Here is a 16,381-nt window from a genome sequence, read left to right as displayed (position 1 = left end):
TTACATACAGATGCACACTGTGTGAGCTTTCTGTCAGGCTTGGAGAATTCTCTCCAAACCCTTTCCCACCGTTGTAGTCGTTGTAGTTGAGATGGTCACAATACAAAGCAACACACTCCATTTTCAGAAGGCTTCAAACCTGTTTTTATTCTAGCATACATGCTTTTCATACATTCTTACAAAACTCATAAGATTACACTTTACTCATTGGTCAGGAAAGACAAAGGAAGTGTGGAAACCCAGGGCACTGGGAATATTCCTCTGTCTGCTCTGGGGTGCCCTGACCCCCAGGGCAGCACTGACTTTGACCCTCACTCATGGAGAAAGTTTCCCAGGCTTCAAGATAGACTGGAATCCACAAAAGTGTGCAATAGATTATAGAGAGCAGTGTAGGTGAATCACTTGGTGAGAAATTGAGGTTTTGGGGTTTTTAGTGTGTTGTGGATGGCAGCAAGATGGAGGGCACAGGGTGTCATCCTGGGTTTCTCCTTCATGCTGCTTCTTCCTTCTCCATGGGTTTGGGTGGCATTTTGTAATTGGGCAGAAAAGTCCCCATTGTGGCTCTTTGGGATCAGTTATTGGGTTAAAAGGGAAATAATCCAGGTGTCAGCTCTTAAATGGATAGTTTAGTCTTAAAAGCCCTTGGAACAAGAGATTGTTGGCTATTTTGTGCCTGCTAATGAAAAGCTGCTGAACTCACAGCAGTGAGGCTGTTTTACTGAGAAGAAATAATGAACACCTGAGTCTGAACATGAACTACTGTCTCAAGTGCCTTCAATCCAGACCAGAGAAACCCACAACTGGTACCCCCACACAAAGTGCTCATTGGAGCAGGCAGTTACAGGTTTCTCTTATTTCTCCTTTCTTTCTTTCTTGGTTTCTATGTCAATGACCTTGGTAGGAAATTCTTTCGGGGTAAACATGGATCCTCTCATCAAACTTCCCCCTGGCTCACAGAAGGGGCAGGAAAACCTCTTGCAGAGTAGTCTGATGCTCTGTCCCAGAGCTGAGATCAGAGCTGGAAATCAGATTGCAGTGGCACAAATCTTGCCCAGAGTGAGACAGTGACTCATTCCTGGAGCTGCTCCTGACAGCAGCCACGAGCACAGCAAGGAAAGCTGACAGCCAAGTTCATTCACTCTGCTGATGGTGGAGCCTTCAAAAGTGTCAATGACCCCAGACAGGCCCTGTGGGACCTGGTCTGCAAAGGTACCACAGGGTTTTAGCCAGGGACAAAATAATCTGAAGCCCATGAACCAATGGATTAAAATTTGTTCTCACTAAAGGGTTATGACTAAAACCACAGCCTGAATTCAGCCAGTAGCTGTTTGCAGACTTGGTCCTGAAAAAGACTTAGGGAACATGTGTTGTGATAGACAAAAAGTTGAAAGTTACACTTGCATTGCAAATTTGGTATTTTTAGATGGGGTAATTCACATATCAAAGTGTCTAGCAGAAGAGATTAGTGTAAACTAATTTCTCCATTAAAACCTCGGGCTAGATAGTAAATTCCAGTAAAAAAAAATAATACACAATGCCATTAGTGTGTTTTGTAGAGTAAGTCTGAGTCTCTCTTGGAATTGAAAACAGAATTTCACTGTGTTTTCAGCTCAGACATTAGACTAACTCAGCTAATAAATACTAGAATAGTGGCAGCTCCTAATACAAGCTGTAGAACTAGAAATGCTATTTCTAACAGTGGATGCATAAAAACCCCAATAGAAATACCTGCATGATGATTTTCTTTTAATTACATTTTTGTTCAATCAGCTCTGTCCATAGTTTGCTCTTACTGTGCTACCATATGACAAGGGAGGTGCCATTAGTAGCAAACTGCCTGAATATGGCAAACCAAGTTATTATTCCCAGATATTTACCAGCCTGTGCTCTGATCCTGTAGAGCACTCCTGCCTTTTTGTGGCATAAGATCTAACAAGTGTTATTTAGAAAAAGTTCAGTATGGACTGTAAACCTGAACATTTTCTCTTCTGAAGATTTAAGGTAACCAGGTATGGGGATTTTGGAAGGAGTTGTGAATGAGTTAGAGATGGAACTTTTGAATTGTTTTTGATGTTGTGGGTTATTGTCTTATTTTCTACATAGGTAGGAAGGGTGAGTTCTGCTCACATCTTTATTATATGGTTTAGAAGGTCACAAGACCCCTAATCATAATATTTTTAAAGGATTTATTGATTAATAGAACATTGCTAATAAGGTTACTTATATTTTTTACTTAATCCTTAAATATTTTGTCTTATGGATTTATGATACAGTGTAAGCTTTTTAGTTAATCATGTTATGACACACAAATTTATAGTACTGTATTTAAAACTTCTTGTTTGCCTTTGTAACTACTTAACTGTTTTTATTTTTCCTACATCTTAAATTTTAAAATGCAAAACATTTTTCTTCTTAAGTTATTGTGTCTTTGTTTTAAACTATAAATCCACATTCTTGCTTCTATTACCTAAGTTTGGGAGTTTTTTTCAAGGTTTTTGATTAAATTCTGTGTTTAATTCTAACTTTTGGTTTCCAGGTTAAAAATTCTGAGAGTTTCTTGCATTCCAGATTCTAACAACCAGGGTTTGTGAAAATTACTTAATGACCCTTTTGGGCCTTGCTTTCAGTGTTATAAATGTTTTTTGTGTTTTTTCCCTGTGTGTAGGGCAAAGAACACCAGACCTTCTGAGGAGGAAAAAACCCAAACCCAACAATAAAAAATGTCCCTCACCAAACCAAACCAAACCAAACCAAACCAAACCAAACCAAAACAAACCAAACCAAACCAACCAAACAAACAAAAGCAACAAAAAACCCCAAAAAACCAAACCCCACCCCTCACTCAAAAAAAGAAAACCCAAAAAACCAAAAAAAAACCCCACCAAAACAAAAAAAACAACCCCTCCCCCTGCCAAAAAAACCCCAACTCTTGAAAAAGGCCCTTTATTCTTACTGTAAAATGCATTAACCAGGGTCACCACTATGGCCTCACCCAGGGTGTGCATTAAGCTCACCTCTCCTAGAACTCACCTTTAATATTTTCTACCTCCTATTTAACTCACATATAATTATTTACAACAAAAGCCATAAATGTGGCCTTTGTGGCCATAAATGGGTGTGGAATCAAAGCCCCAGAGATTTTTTACGTGTCCTGTGTTTTAGAAGGGATGTTTGCCATGCCTGGTGTCTCTGCAGGAATATCTCAGAAACAAATCCTAAACCAGCTTTATCACCATGGTTTTTCCCCCGTGGTTTTTCCCCTGAGGTGAGGATCCACACAAACCCAAAGCAGATGGAGAAGATGGAGAGTGGCCTGCTGCCAAAACAAGAGCAGGCAGAGCTCTGCTCAAACTTTCCCAATCCCTTCTGCTGCAATTAATAAAGTACTGAAATATCTCCCTGCTCCTACTGCCACAGGACCACTGTCACTAAGCATTTGTGATGGCAATCTGCTCCTCAGTCAGGACATTTTGACACTGACACTCTGCAAAGACAGAGCAGGGCAAAAGGCCCCATTCCAAACAATTTACTGCACTGGTATTTCTGCTCGATCAGGTGAATCAAACACCAGAGCTGAAGAGATCCTACAATGTAGAGATATGGACTGGATGAAGCTCCAGGCTGGAACTCTGATTTACCAACAATAAAATGTCCTAACAAAATGCCTATGTATCACTGAGAGTCTGCTGGAATCACAGCCAGCCATTATCCCTCTCCATGGAGCTGAAACAGTATTAAAATAAAAAGAACAAAACAAAAATCTTTCCTTTTGTCTAATCTAGTTTCCAGGTAACTCCACTTTTCTATGAAATCCAGACTGTTCCCTCTTTTCCTGCCTGGAAAAGAGCACAATGTGATATAAAGCTACAAAAGGAAAAAGTGAAATACAAATATTTATTTTTTAAAAATTAAATTATCTCCTTCCTAAAATATAGCCTTAAGCTCCTGGAAATTAGTGTTTAGTTCTTCCTCTACTTTAATCAGGTAATTTGGCTGTAATTGAAGAAGCAAGTGATGCTGCAGAATAAGTAAACCAATGGGCCACTGCTCTTGTTAAAATGACCTGAATTATTTCTACAGTCGTCCCCAGGAGTAGGTGGGGCTGTGAATAGCCTGACTCCTGGTGAAAGCTCTGCCCCAGTGGGGGAATCCTGCTGGCTGAGGGTGAAGACCTGAGCCCAGGAGATTCATTTTCCTTTGGGTTTAAGTGGCAGTGACAGAAGCCATTAAACCACAGTGTCTATTCTCTCCTGGGACCACATGAGTCACTAATAAAGGCAGTGAAAAAAAGAGATTATCTTTTAGTAATTCTGTAATGCAGTACATCCTTATTGGTTTATTTCTGTGTAAAGCAGCCTTGCCTTGCTGCTGATGTCAGTGAAAGGGTAAAACCTGGATTTTTGGTGTCATCACTGAAAGTGCTAATGCTCCTAAGCAGCCAGCCAGGTGAGTGATAACATCCTGTCGGTGAGGTCAGCTGGAACAGGCTGTCTTTAGTCCCTGCATGTCACCTTCAAGGACATTTTAGCTTCTGACAATAGTGGCATAAGGTAAAAGAGAATATTCAGACCCAGGTACCCAGCACGCTCTCAATCAATAACTTAATAAGCACAGGCTGGCAGCTATCAAGTATCAATTTTAGTACAAACTGTTCAAAACACAAGATGTTAATTCAGAACTGAGCTTTCAAATAGTTTGTTTAAATGTGAAAAGTTAAAATAGTGTTTTATCCAATGTGCAGATCACAAAAGGACGGAGTTTGGTGCTGCTGACTAAAAAGACATTTTGTCCTTAACATGTAACACAACCTATCGAATCCCAGCTGATTCCAGGAAATACTCTGCAGCAAAACAAGAAAATGGCAACATTATATCCAAGGGATATGGTTTTAATTATGAAAATCCATTTTCATCTGGTGGTTCTACTGCCTCAGGAGCCAGTACTTTTCAAATGCCTGAGAAATGAGCGTTACCTGTGTCCCATGGGTTACCCCACACCTCAATCTCCCTGTTCAGATGTCACTCCTGGCTGCCTTCCTCCCTTGGGTCTCTCTCACAGGATGGGCATAATCTGGGCAGCAGGAAAGCACCAGCTCTCAGCTCCACTCACACAAGGATGTGGGGAAAGCCCTGCTGCAGCTCTCCATCAGATTGTGTTTTCATGCACTCCAAGCCTGCAAACAAAGAATCCAAATGGATTTCCCATATTCCCAGTGGGAAATGTGTGGCCAGAGTCTGAAAGCTTGGAAAGAAAGGGAAAAGACTAAAGTGCTTTTAAAAAAACCACATCAGCACACTTATAAATAACATAGCAGTGATACACAAAATGCTGGGTTCAAATCAGGCAAATTCCTGAATGGAGTTTAGATAGTTAGATCCCAAAGTCTGAGGAAGAAATCCATTGCACTCTCCTAAACTAAATGAAATTAAATTTGTGTTACTCTCCAGAGTGCTTAATTACATTCACTTCAATGAGCTTAGCTCAGGTTTCTGAAGTGTAGAATTTGAAGGGTAAATTTGTAACTTCCTGAGAAAGAGAGTTTTCTCTCTCTGGTCAAGATATCAGTCACATTTCTGTAGAAAAAGTTCCAAAGAGGAAAAGCATTCTGACCCTCCTGCCACTGAGAGCTCCAGAGAGGAATTCCTGTCTCTGATGAGAGGAGCTGAGGTCTCACAGTGCCTGGGACAGAGATCCCCAAACACGCTGCCTGTCCTGAATTCTCTGCAGCCTTCACTGTGACACTGCAGAGGTTATTTCACAGGGGCACACAGGAACACAAGGGTTCAGGTAATTGCTATTAAAACTAGGGAGGAGGTTCCCAGCCTGTGCTAGAGGGGTTGGGATTAGACAACATTTAAGGTCCCTTCCAAGCCAAACCATTCTGCTATTCTGTGTTTTTATGTGACTGCCATTAAAACTGTGGCTGAACTAACTGGGGTAAACAGTAATTGTTTTCCACTTTTCCATAAATCACACAAAGCCAGAGATGGCTATAGATGACCCCAAATACAGTGCCTCAGCAGAGCCAAGGCAGCACAGGGTGATGCTCCAGAGCATAGCTGAGTTTGTATGAGCTGTGCTTACAGAGCACCCTCAAAGAGTGAGAGGGATTCTGTTACCATAACCTCATTTACCATCTCTGAGACAAATGCTGACTTTGTGTCAGTGTTTGGTAAGCCAGAATGATTCTGCTCTCTCTCTACAATTTTCCTGAGGTTTGTGCACTGCCTTGATGCCAAGCCAGTCACATCTGAAGGTAAATCACCACATCCAAGACAGCTGGGAATTTAAGTGTCCATCAGATTATTTGGTATTCAGAGAAATTGTCCTTACTGCTTCTGATCTGGATTTTTCATTTGTAGTCAGCTTTTCTTAGTTAGGAGATACTCATCCAATTGCTTTACTGATTTTTGTTCTCCTTCAGAATAATGTTTATCTGAGGAGGACATAGGCTAGGTAGAGAGAATTAAGGTCTTAATTTGAAGGTTTTAATGCTTAATTGTGATATCTGAAAAAAAAATACTAAAGACATTGAATTCTTAAAAGCACTAACAGCATCCAGAATTGTAGAAGAAAGGCCCAAGAAGAAACTAGGACCATAACCCTGGCTCTTCTCTGTAATTTTATCCTGCCCATTTTTCCCCTTTGGGGATTGAGGACAGCCCTACCTACTACACTCACCTGGTGAATTTCAGGTTTTTTCCTCTGGAATGAGAGAAACATCATTAAATGCCAGTCTTTTGAATTCTTGGCAGTTACTGGGATGGAAATGCCTTTTCCAGCTAATGATTTTGTCACTATCTCAATTACCACAGAGGCCAGATGCCAAGCCCTGCCCAGGCTGCATTCACTGCTCACAGCACAGCTGGGCAGGGAGGGCAGTGCACAGCTCCACTGGATGCTCTGGGAGCTGTGCCCTGGCCAAAGGCAGGGGAAGGAGATCCCCACCTGCAGTGAAACCTTGAGACACATGGATGTCTTGGGCAGTGATGCTAAAAGTGTAACATGAGGTCCTTAAACCCAGTCAGGTACATGGGACATCTGAAGCAGAAGTTGTTTTTGTTCCATGCATAACTGGGCTATGGACAGGTTCATCAATAACAGCACTGCTCAATGTTCATCAATATTTCTAGTCAAAGCTAGGTATCTATTCCATAAACTGTTGGAAAGTTTCAGCTTTGTATCAAGAGACAGAGAAATAAATTATGAAGAATGTTTTGGATTTGGCAGTAAAGGCTGTTCTGGCAAGAGCTGCAATGTGAGGGTTTATTCATAGCTGCAGCTGGGATCATTAATATGTTATTTACTCTTCCTTACACCCTTATTTGCACACCTTGCTGTCCAATGATTAAAACAACCAAAATCAATAAGGCAAGCTATTGGAGAAACAATTCTGTTCAAAAGGACATGTGGACTTTGTTTCCTTAATGGTGCTGGGGAGGTTGTCAGACCCACCCAGGAGTCTGAGCTGTTTCCAGTAGCACCTGGATGCTGCCAGGTGAGGAAAGAGGATGAAAAAGATGTTGATGCTCTGGAAACATTTATCACACTCATGGTCAGCCTTAAAGGCCACAGGCTTCTTGATAGCATAGCACATTTCCTTTTCTCTATTTCCTTTTTTATACAAAACCTCAAGTGGACACAGCAATGGTTGAAAGAGCACCCAGGGTAAGAGTGAAAAGGTTTCCCATGTGGTAAAAGCACAAATCTGGAATTCTGGCTGGAACTGAGGCAGTCTCTGAGGGAGATGCTTTGGCACCCTACCAGCAAGCACACAGGCACTCATGAGCTCATGCTTGCTTTCTTCCAAAGCACAGTCTAGAACTCAAACTCCTTTCTATTTGCCCTGGTAATGTGTGCCCAAACAACATTAACACAAGAGCAGAGATTCTTTTCAGAGTAGATAAATCACTGGTTAATAGGAACTGAATACAAGGGAATACCATACAAAGGAACTTAAAGAAATCTAGATTTTTCTTCTCTGCCAATCCAGCAGTACACCTTTTAATGTAACTTACCACATCTGTACCCTATCTCAGCCTTAAAGTTTGTTAGCATTGATGCTTCTTTCCTGAACTGCTTAGTACAGATTCTTCTTTTTCAAGCTCCTCGATTCAACTTCCTTCCATCTAAGACAGTGATTTGCATTTTCCACCATTTCAAATATTCTGGACACCTAAATTCCAGGTAAAAGAGGTGGGCATCCTCCAACCCAGCAGAGCTCTCTGCTGTGATGGAGCTGTTGTAGCCCTTTACAGTCATTCTCCAGTGCAAAAAATGTCAAGAATTGTAAAAGCTACTGCATATGCAGACAATCAAATGACAAGATTGTTTCAAAGGAGGTGTTACACACAATTGACCAGCTTCCAACACCCCAATATACAGATTGCAAAACTATTTCAGGAGCTAGGACATTTTAAAAAATCAAACTAAAGAATAATGGCCAAGAACATTATGAGAGAATGCACATGGGAAATTCCTATGATTCTCTTATTTTTGAGGGCAACATGAAGATAGAGGTTTCTGCCCTTTAATTTCTGTCCTTAAATGAAATTATCAAAATTGGTAGATCATTCTTGTCTAATTTGAGATCCTTTTTCCACAAAATTCTTCCTTTGTGGGTTATTTATTCCTGGAAAGGCAGACTACCTGCACACATTTAGATCAGTGGAGAGCATTCTGTGGCACTGTAAGTATGGCAAAAATTATTAGAAAACTTTAATGTGGTTGTTAATTCCTGCAAAAATCTATTCCTGATTACAACAGAGAAAATGTACTGTAACCTACTAAAACCATGTGACAAAAAGAATTTTCTTTCACACAAAGCAAGTATTCTTTGGTAACCCTTTGCTTTGTTTTAAAATTGAGTTTGCTGTTTCATAACCAAATTGAGAAAGAGTCCCTTAATGAGAACCAGTAGGAATGCACCCAAGGAAAAGCTGAGCATCTCCTGCTGGGTTTAAGGCCTTAGCAGCAATTGCCCCTGATTCCCAATGCATTCCTGCCTGCCTGGCTGGGACAGCTGCACCTTGGGAATTCTCCATTCTGTGAGTCCAGGCTGTGGCAGCCACCTCATCCAGATTGCACTGAGTGTCACAGACATCAGAACTTCAGTGACTTCTCCTCCCCAGGAGCTGCTCTGCAGCCAGGTGAGCCTGGGAGGAGCTGTGAGAATGTCAGCCTGGGAGGAGCTGTGACAAGTGCCAGGCTGGGTGTGAGGACCAGGCTGCCCCTCCAGCACCGAGCTCCAGCCCTGCCCTGCTCTGGGAGCTGCTTCTCCCCAGTGATTCACACGCAGTGACATCACCAACCAGTTTACCTTAAAGCCCCTCCAAGTAAGTTGGACAGGAATGCTTTTTTCCAGCCTCTGAATCATAAATAGCTGTGACAGCAGATGGGGAATCTGCCCGTGCCGTTGTGAATGAAAGAGCCATCTGTGGGAGCAGTGCTGTGAGTTAAAACTGTCTGTGTCACATCAGGCTGCCCCAGGTGGAGGGAGGCTGGCACCCAAATCACCCCCAGACAGCCCCAGATGCTAAATCGCTGCCAGGATGCATTGAAGAGGGTAAGGTCAGCAACAGGACTGTGACCACATTTCTTTAGAGACAATTGCAGTGACAATCAGATGGGATGATTCATTCCTGAGTATAAATAGTGTCAAGCACTCCAAAAGCCCAGTCCTGAGCAGTTCCAAAATCAGGACTGGAAGGAGCTGAGTTCTGCATTCTCAGGAAGTCTCCAAGGGTGCACTCACAACTTTGGGTGCTGGGAGCAGGATTAGGCACATTGGCCTGACAGATTTTGGGTTGTTCCTTTTGCCAATCCAAAACTTTCTTTCTTTGAAAGATCAATCCCAGTCTGAGATTCAAAGGGAACCAGTACACTACTCCTTCTATCATCTCTTCATGTTGGCAAATAAGAAGAATTCTTGACTTGGTTTGGATCCCTTTTTTGTCCATTAGCTTTGAAGAGATTTGTTGGACATGTAAGTTATATTTGTAATTTGAGAAGTACTAACAGGAATTACAGACACTGCTTGAATCATATGGAATTCATGAACACACATGGCTGAGACTTTTCTTGTAGTCCTCTGATCATCCTTTCTCTGCCCTTATTTCTACTTTCTGATTTAATAAAGGTGGGGGGTGTGGGAGGCTAGCATTATGCATATTTCTTTAAATGAAGTTGGATCAATGCAACACTAAAAGTCATTCTTTTGCTCCGGCTTCAAAATCTGTTTCCAGACATCACATGACATCACCTGAGACATGAGTCATATAGACATTGTAAGAGTTCTTTTTGGCAAAGTTGGAATGACACAGCAGAGTCTGCATTTTCAGCTGTTGCTTCTAAATCTATGCCTACAAAATATCAGACGTTAAAAACCATAGATCATGTGTGTGCAAGTGAGGATTTATTCTTGTGGGCTTGGTATTCTATAAAAGACTATTGCAGTATTTTTCCTGCAGTTTTAAGTATTTAAGGAACAGTTGAACATCTTGCTCTGGAAAGCCCACACTGAAAGAGTCTCTAGGAAATGCATTGATGTGCAAGAGCAGGAAATGCACTGGTGGAATGCAAGACCAGTAGAGTTCCTGGGATTCTCCTGGCCAGAGTGGATGGCAAGGGTGGAAAAAGCTGATGTTGCTCCCTTCCCTAGTGACTGGTCATGTTGGGATTTCACCACTGCTGCAGTTACAGGTGGAAGTCCCACACAAACACTACACTGAGCAGCTTTGTTCTTTGTACACCTTCCAGAGACAAGTGGGGAAGTTAAATATTTGCTCTACTATCTCTAATGCATGTCCAGGGGTGGGCTGGGATATTCACAGGACACTTTGCTAATTTGGCAAATTATATTCTCTGAACTTCCCTGATTAATCTGCACCTGCAGGGACGTAGGGCAGCACCAGACTCATGATCAGAATGGTGCATTTTGACTTTAAAATCTCTACATCCATGAAATAAGAGTGTTCTTCACAGTGAACATTTCACTGGTCTGTATGATTTGCCTACTCTCCTGAGCTTCCCAATGTCCAGACTCCAAACCAAAAGAAACTGGTTTCCCACTTTGTTCCCTAAAAGCTGAGGACTATTTAGATATATGCCTATATATTTATTTAAAAACCCAAACAAGCAAACAACAACAACAACAACAAACCAACCAAACAAACAAAACAAAAAAAACAAACAAAAAAAAAAACCCCAAATCCTTAGACATGTTAGACATGTTATTCAGAGAATTGCATGTTATAGCCCTGCACTCTTGGCAGCTTTCTGTTAGGGCTGTTCCATCCATACTCACTGACACTGTTTTTGCTACCTTGCTTACAGCTGTTCTCCAGGCCACAGCACAGTTTTAGGAGAAGCAGCTTTGTTAATCTGACATTGTGCCGTGGAAGGTCTCTGTCACCTTGTCCCAAAACAAAATCTCCAATGTCCCCATGTTGCTGCTGAGCAGCTGCCTCTGTGTTTGGTCAGTCACCTGCAACTTCAGCAGCATCTAGACAGTCAGTTATTTTCTTGTCCTTATCCCTGTCTTGCCACCTGTAATGCAGGAAATAACTGAAGGGACTAAATCTTGTCCAAGAACTTCTTTTCTCTTGCATCTCAATCTGGATTAAGTGTGTTCAATGTCCCAACACTACACCATTCTAATTATCTGTTTATACACTTTATTTCAATTGAAAACCACATTTTGATAATGAAAACTCTTTATGGAATTTATCTACTTAATAATTCCATTAGCAAGCTTTTTTCCTGTACTATAGACTCAAGTACATGCACTGATAACTGGGTGGAAAAACAGCTCAAGTATATTTAGGAGAAACTGGGGGCATAATGTCAAGGGTTTCCAGTGGTGGTATCCACATGCAGAGAGGAACTGCAGAAGACAAATGAGTTACTAAGCAAGCAGGAGGGAAGGAGAAGTTTGTCTCCTTTTGCTTTGTAGATTGACAAATAAGGGATGAAATCACAAAACTAAGATATACAAGCTGTTAAAAACAAGTCTACAGAAATAGCAAATCTTGTTTGACAGACTTAATGAAATTGATTTAAGGGCAAGTGCAGAGGACACAGAAGGCTGACCAAGGCAGGAAATAACATAATCCACATTCAGGAAAGGACATCTCTTGCCTTACAGCCTTGTGGAATATCAAGTGGAGGGAACAACAGGATAATCCTGAGAAAATAACAGTAAAATATGAAAAAGGACTAATGGCAGGAGTCTGGAATGGGCCCTCATCTGAACCTGCACCACAGCACTTTTCAGCATCCGTATCACACAAGTCTGAGGAAAACAGCCTTTAATTTATCCTGCATGCTGACCTTTGCCTCTGGCCTTGAAGGGCCAAGTTGTTGTACCTGCTATTAAAGAAGTCATGGCACCTTAAAATAGAATTAAGAACAGATTGCCAACATGTTTTTATTCCCTGCTGTTGTCAGTGACCTACAAGATCCATTTATAAATATTGCTCACTAGTTTCTCCAGGCCCTTACTCACCAGAGTGGAAAGGCCAAGGACTGTTACTGCTGCAGCACAGATGAAGAAAATTATTTCCACCCAGAGAAGAGGGCAGTGACCTGTTTTGCTCTTATATAGCCAACTGCTATCTGTGCAGAGCTTCCTTGATTAAGACCTCATATCTGTTTCCATGAAAGGCAGGATTAAAATGCAAAATTAGGAAGGGCTGCTGGATGAGTTCATTTGAGTTTGAAGCTGGAGCATGGGGTACTACCAAGCCACAGCAACCATTCAGGGCAGATTGAGTGTTATCCATCTAAAATGTTATTTCCTACATAATTTCTATGTTCTCCCTTCCTTGTTTCCAGGGTATTGAGGGTTGGTGTCTGGTTTCCCCACTCGTGGGACAGTTTGGAATGTACCAGCCATGGGGTCCACTCTCCTTGATGACCCTCAGCATCTCCAAGGGCTCAGATCCAAAGGAAGCCCTCCTGTGACACCTCTGGGACTGACACCACCTGCCTTGCTCAGGAGATGGTGAGTTCCTCTTGGAATGAGGCCGTATTTTCTTCTTAGATAAGGTGTTCTGGCCCTGCTTGTAACTGCAGAGAACCAGAGCTGATCTCTTCTAGGCCATGCTGAGCTCCCTCCTCAGACTGGGCACCTTCACTCTATGAGTGTGAGAAATGCCAGAACAAAGCCCCCTTCAGCTCCTGTGGCCATGCTCACCCCACATGAAGTGTGCAGGATGTAAACCCTGCCTGCCTGAGCTCTCAGTGCCTCCCTGAAGAGTCAGCAATACCAGCCAGCAAGGCCCACAGGAAGGAAACCAGCATGGCCAAGGAGTCATCCAGCCCTAGGGCAGCACAGCTTGGTAGAACTTGAGGGACAATTGAATCTCCCATCTTTGGCCTGCTGCTCCCAGCCACAGCAGGAGCCTGCCTGTGGGATGAGCCTTCAGGGCTCCTTTGATCAGCTGGGCCACTGCACCCCATGCCACCTGCTTGTGACAAACCTGCACATGAGAAAGTCCTGTCCTGGCACTGCTCTGGAGTGACATGGCAGTCCTGGTGGTGGATATAAATGGATAAGGACACCAAAACATGGAGAAACCCCACAGTAATTACTCAGGGCTGGATCCTCAGTGAGGACACGTTAGCTGTAGGGACCACATCTGCTGTGAAATTCCATTATTCCATGAGATTTCTTTTGCAGTAGGGTCCTGATCCCAGGTTCCACATGAACTGGAAACAGATGAAGCTGCACAATGGTCTGATAAACAATTTGCCAGTTTAATGAGCTTGGGATTTTTAATAGCTAATGCACTGCAGCGGGTTTTGGCTGAGTCTCTAAGATGTTTCAAAGCCCAATTATCTCTTACAAGGTCAGTAGGCACTTATTCTTAAGGGCCCATGATTCAATATATGTTTGCATTTTATGCTCTCTTTAATGTTTTAATGTTTGTTATAAAAATTGCCACAGTGATTCATCTGCATGTATTTCTTCTTTGTTTGGAGGGGAATCGTTTGGAGTAGCTATTTTAAGGGTTGTTAAGTGGAACAATCTAAGTGTGAACACTCTGAAAAGATAAATGGAAACATTTAATATTTATGCTCTGCTATTCTACTGTGTCTCAGTCACGTAAAATCAGATCACTATCCTACAGCTCTTGTTTTAAAAAGACAGCACTGAAAGAAATAAAACGTGGCAATAATTGATTTGTTAAAATAAGTGGTGATAAACAATTCAGAGGCACAATTCTATGACACTTGCAATGCTGAAAGTGTGCTGAAACCATGCTGAAATAAAGAAATGCAAAAGAAAAGACTCTTCTATTCTCAGGCATCTATTTCACAGTGAGGCTGCTTCAGCCAGAGCTGCATCCAGGACTTCCTGAAGGTGCAGTTCACATCTCCTGGCAGCAGCGTTTGCTTACAGAGTTCCCTCAATTTTATACACAATTCTCCCTCCACAACTGCTTGGGAGTTCACTGTACAAATCTGATAATCAGTTCTTGTGTTAGCAGAAAGGGCCAGTGAAAGGCAGCACAAAATCTCCTTGCATGGGCTTTGCTGCAGAAACCAGGCAGTTCCAAACACAGCCTCCCAGCACTGCAGGCTGATCCCAATTCTGAGAGCAATAAAACTATGGATATGAATATGCATATTTTACCAAATCAGAGCTGTACTGCCTCCAGCACAGCTGAGAGGTACCAGAGCTCATGGAGCTCGTGGGCAGTGGCACAAGGACCCCACACAGCCTCCCTGAGTGACAACCAGAGCTTCACCTCGATGCCATTCTCTCTGGGAGACTTCTTCCAGCTTCGAGCTATGAGATGAACACAATTAAACTTGTCTTGGTGTCAACCAGTGTGAATTTACATATTGCCCATTTCCAGAGCTAGACCCTTTTTGAATCTTAGTTCTCAGTCCTTAAATTTCAAGGGTTAGGGTCCACTGTGCTACACAGACAAAGGGATTCCTTGTTAAGAGCATTTTGGATCAAGCTCCCACAGACAGACTCATCAGTGCATTTGTAAAGTCTATAATAAGTGTTCAACTTCTGGCATAACTTGGTCTCTGATTGAATTCTGAAAGACTATTTTTGTCCTTCAAATTGAAACTAACAGATCTATTTATCATTTCCCTGTAGGTTTTCAGGAGTGTAACAGAGCTATTTTTTCCTGCTGGGAAACATTTGCCAAACGTTTTTGACTGACAATAAGTTTTATAGGTGCAGACATTTGCAGGCAATACATGAATTAAAATTCACCATTTAATTGTTTCAAGTCATTCACCCACTTCTAACATTGTCTAGTAGTATCCCATATTAGGGTTAAACCTTCATTCTCAGAACTGAAACTTGGCTGCTAAATATAAACTTGAGCCTAATCCAAGATCTTGCTTCAAAAATGTTGGTTTATACAGCTGACTGTGCTAAGTGGGGATGGAAAGCTGTTATGCTGGAGAAGTTCTTTACTATTTTAAAGCAACTTCACCAGCAATTCCTTTGCTGTATCTCTGCCTGTCACATTGCTGGTCACAGCTAAAAATACATGGAATATTTTTGCCACTCTCCCTGGGGCAGTAGGTGAGGGCACTGAAATGTTCAGGGGTTTTCACAGCTGACATCCTCTGTGTCCAACCACATTCTTGGCTGGGAAGGAGGCTGGGTGAAGAAACACCAGCAAAAATAATCCATGAAGACTGAGCTGAGGATAAACTCCTCACTTGTGAATAAAGGTCTGTTAGAGCCCTGAGAAGACTCTGCTCTCCTCAAAAGGTGGGGAGACACCCACAGCACCTGGTGTGACACTCGCTCACATGGCAGCTGCTTCCTCCTTCTCCTCCTTTCCTCCCCCTGCTCCTCCTTGCACTGGGGTGCAGCTTGACACTGCCTTTAGACTTTGATCCATCTGCAACTGTGGAGAGAAACAAAATCTTTTAGGCTGGAACAGACCTTTAAGATTGAGTTTCACTGCTGAGTCCACACCAAACCAGGTCCCTGTGCTCAGATCTTCACTTGTGCTTGGCTATGCAAAAAAATCAAAGGTGAATTTAGCTGCCAGCTGGGGATTTCTACTCTGTGAATATTCAGAAACACTTGCACATATTTCCTTCCACCCTATTCCAAAATTGGCAAAGGAGATAGTTATTTATATCTTGCTGCATGTTAATAACGACCAAAAAGAGCTAGAAAGTTTGGGTGATATTAATAGTTATTAGTATTAAGACTTTATCAGATGGGACCTCCTTCTGTTAAGAGCTACAGCTCCACCTCAGTCTTATACAAAACTGGAGTTTAGTCTCCAGGTTTTCAGACAAGAATGTGCTTCCAGATGGAATCACAGAATGGTTTGGGCTGGAAGAAACCTTAAAGCTCATCCCAGCCCATCCAGTGCCATGGCAGGGACAC

The sequence above is a fragment of the Molothrus aeneus genome, chromosome 11, assembly GCF_037042795.1.
Source record: "Molothrus aeneus isolate 106 chromosome 11, BPBGC_Maene_1.0, whole genome shotgun sequence".
In the NCBI taxonomy this organism is placed as follows: Eukaryota; Metazoa; Chordata; class Aves; order Passeriformes; family Icteridae; genus Molothrus; species Molothrus aeneus.
Note: the sequence above shows the minus strand (reverse complement) of the source record.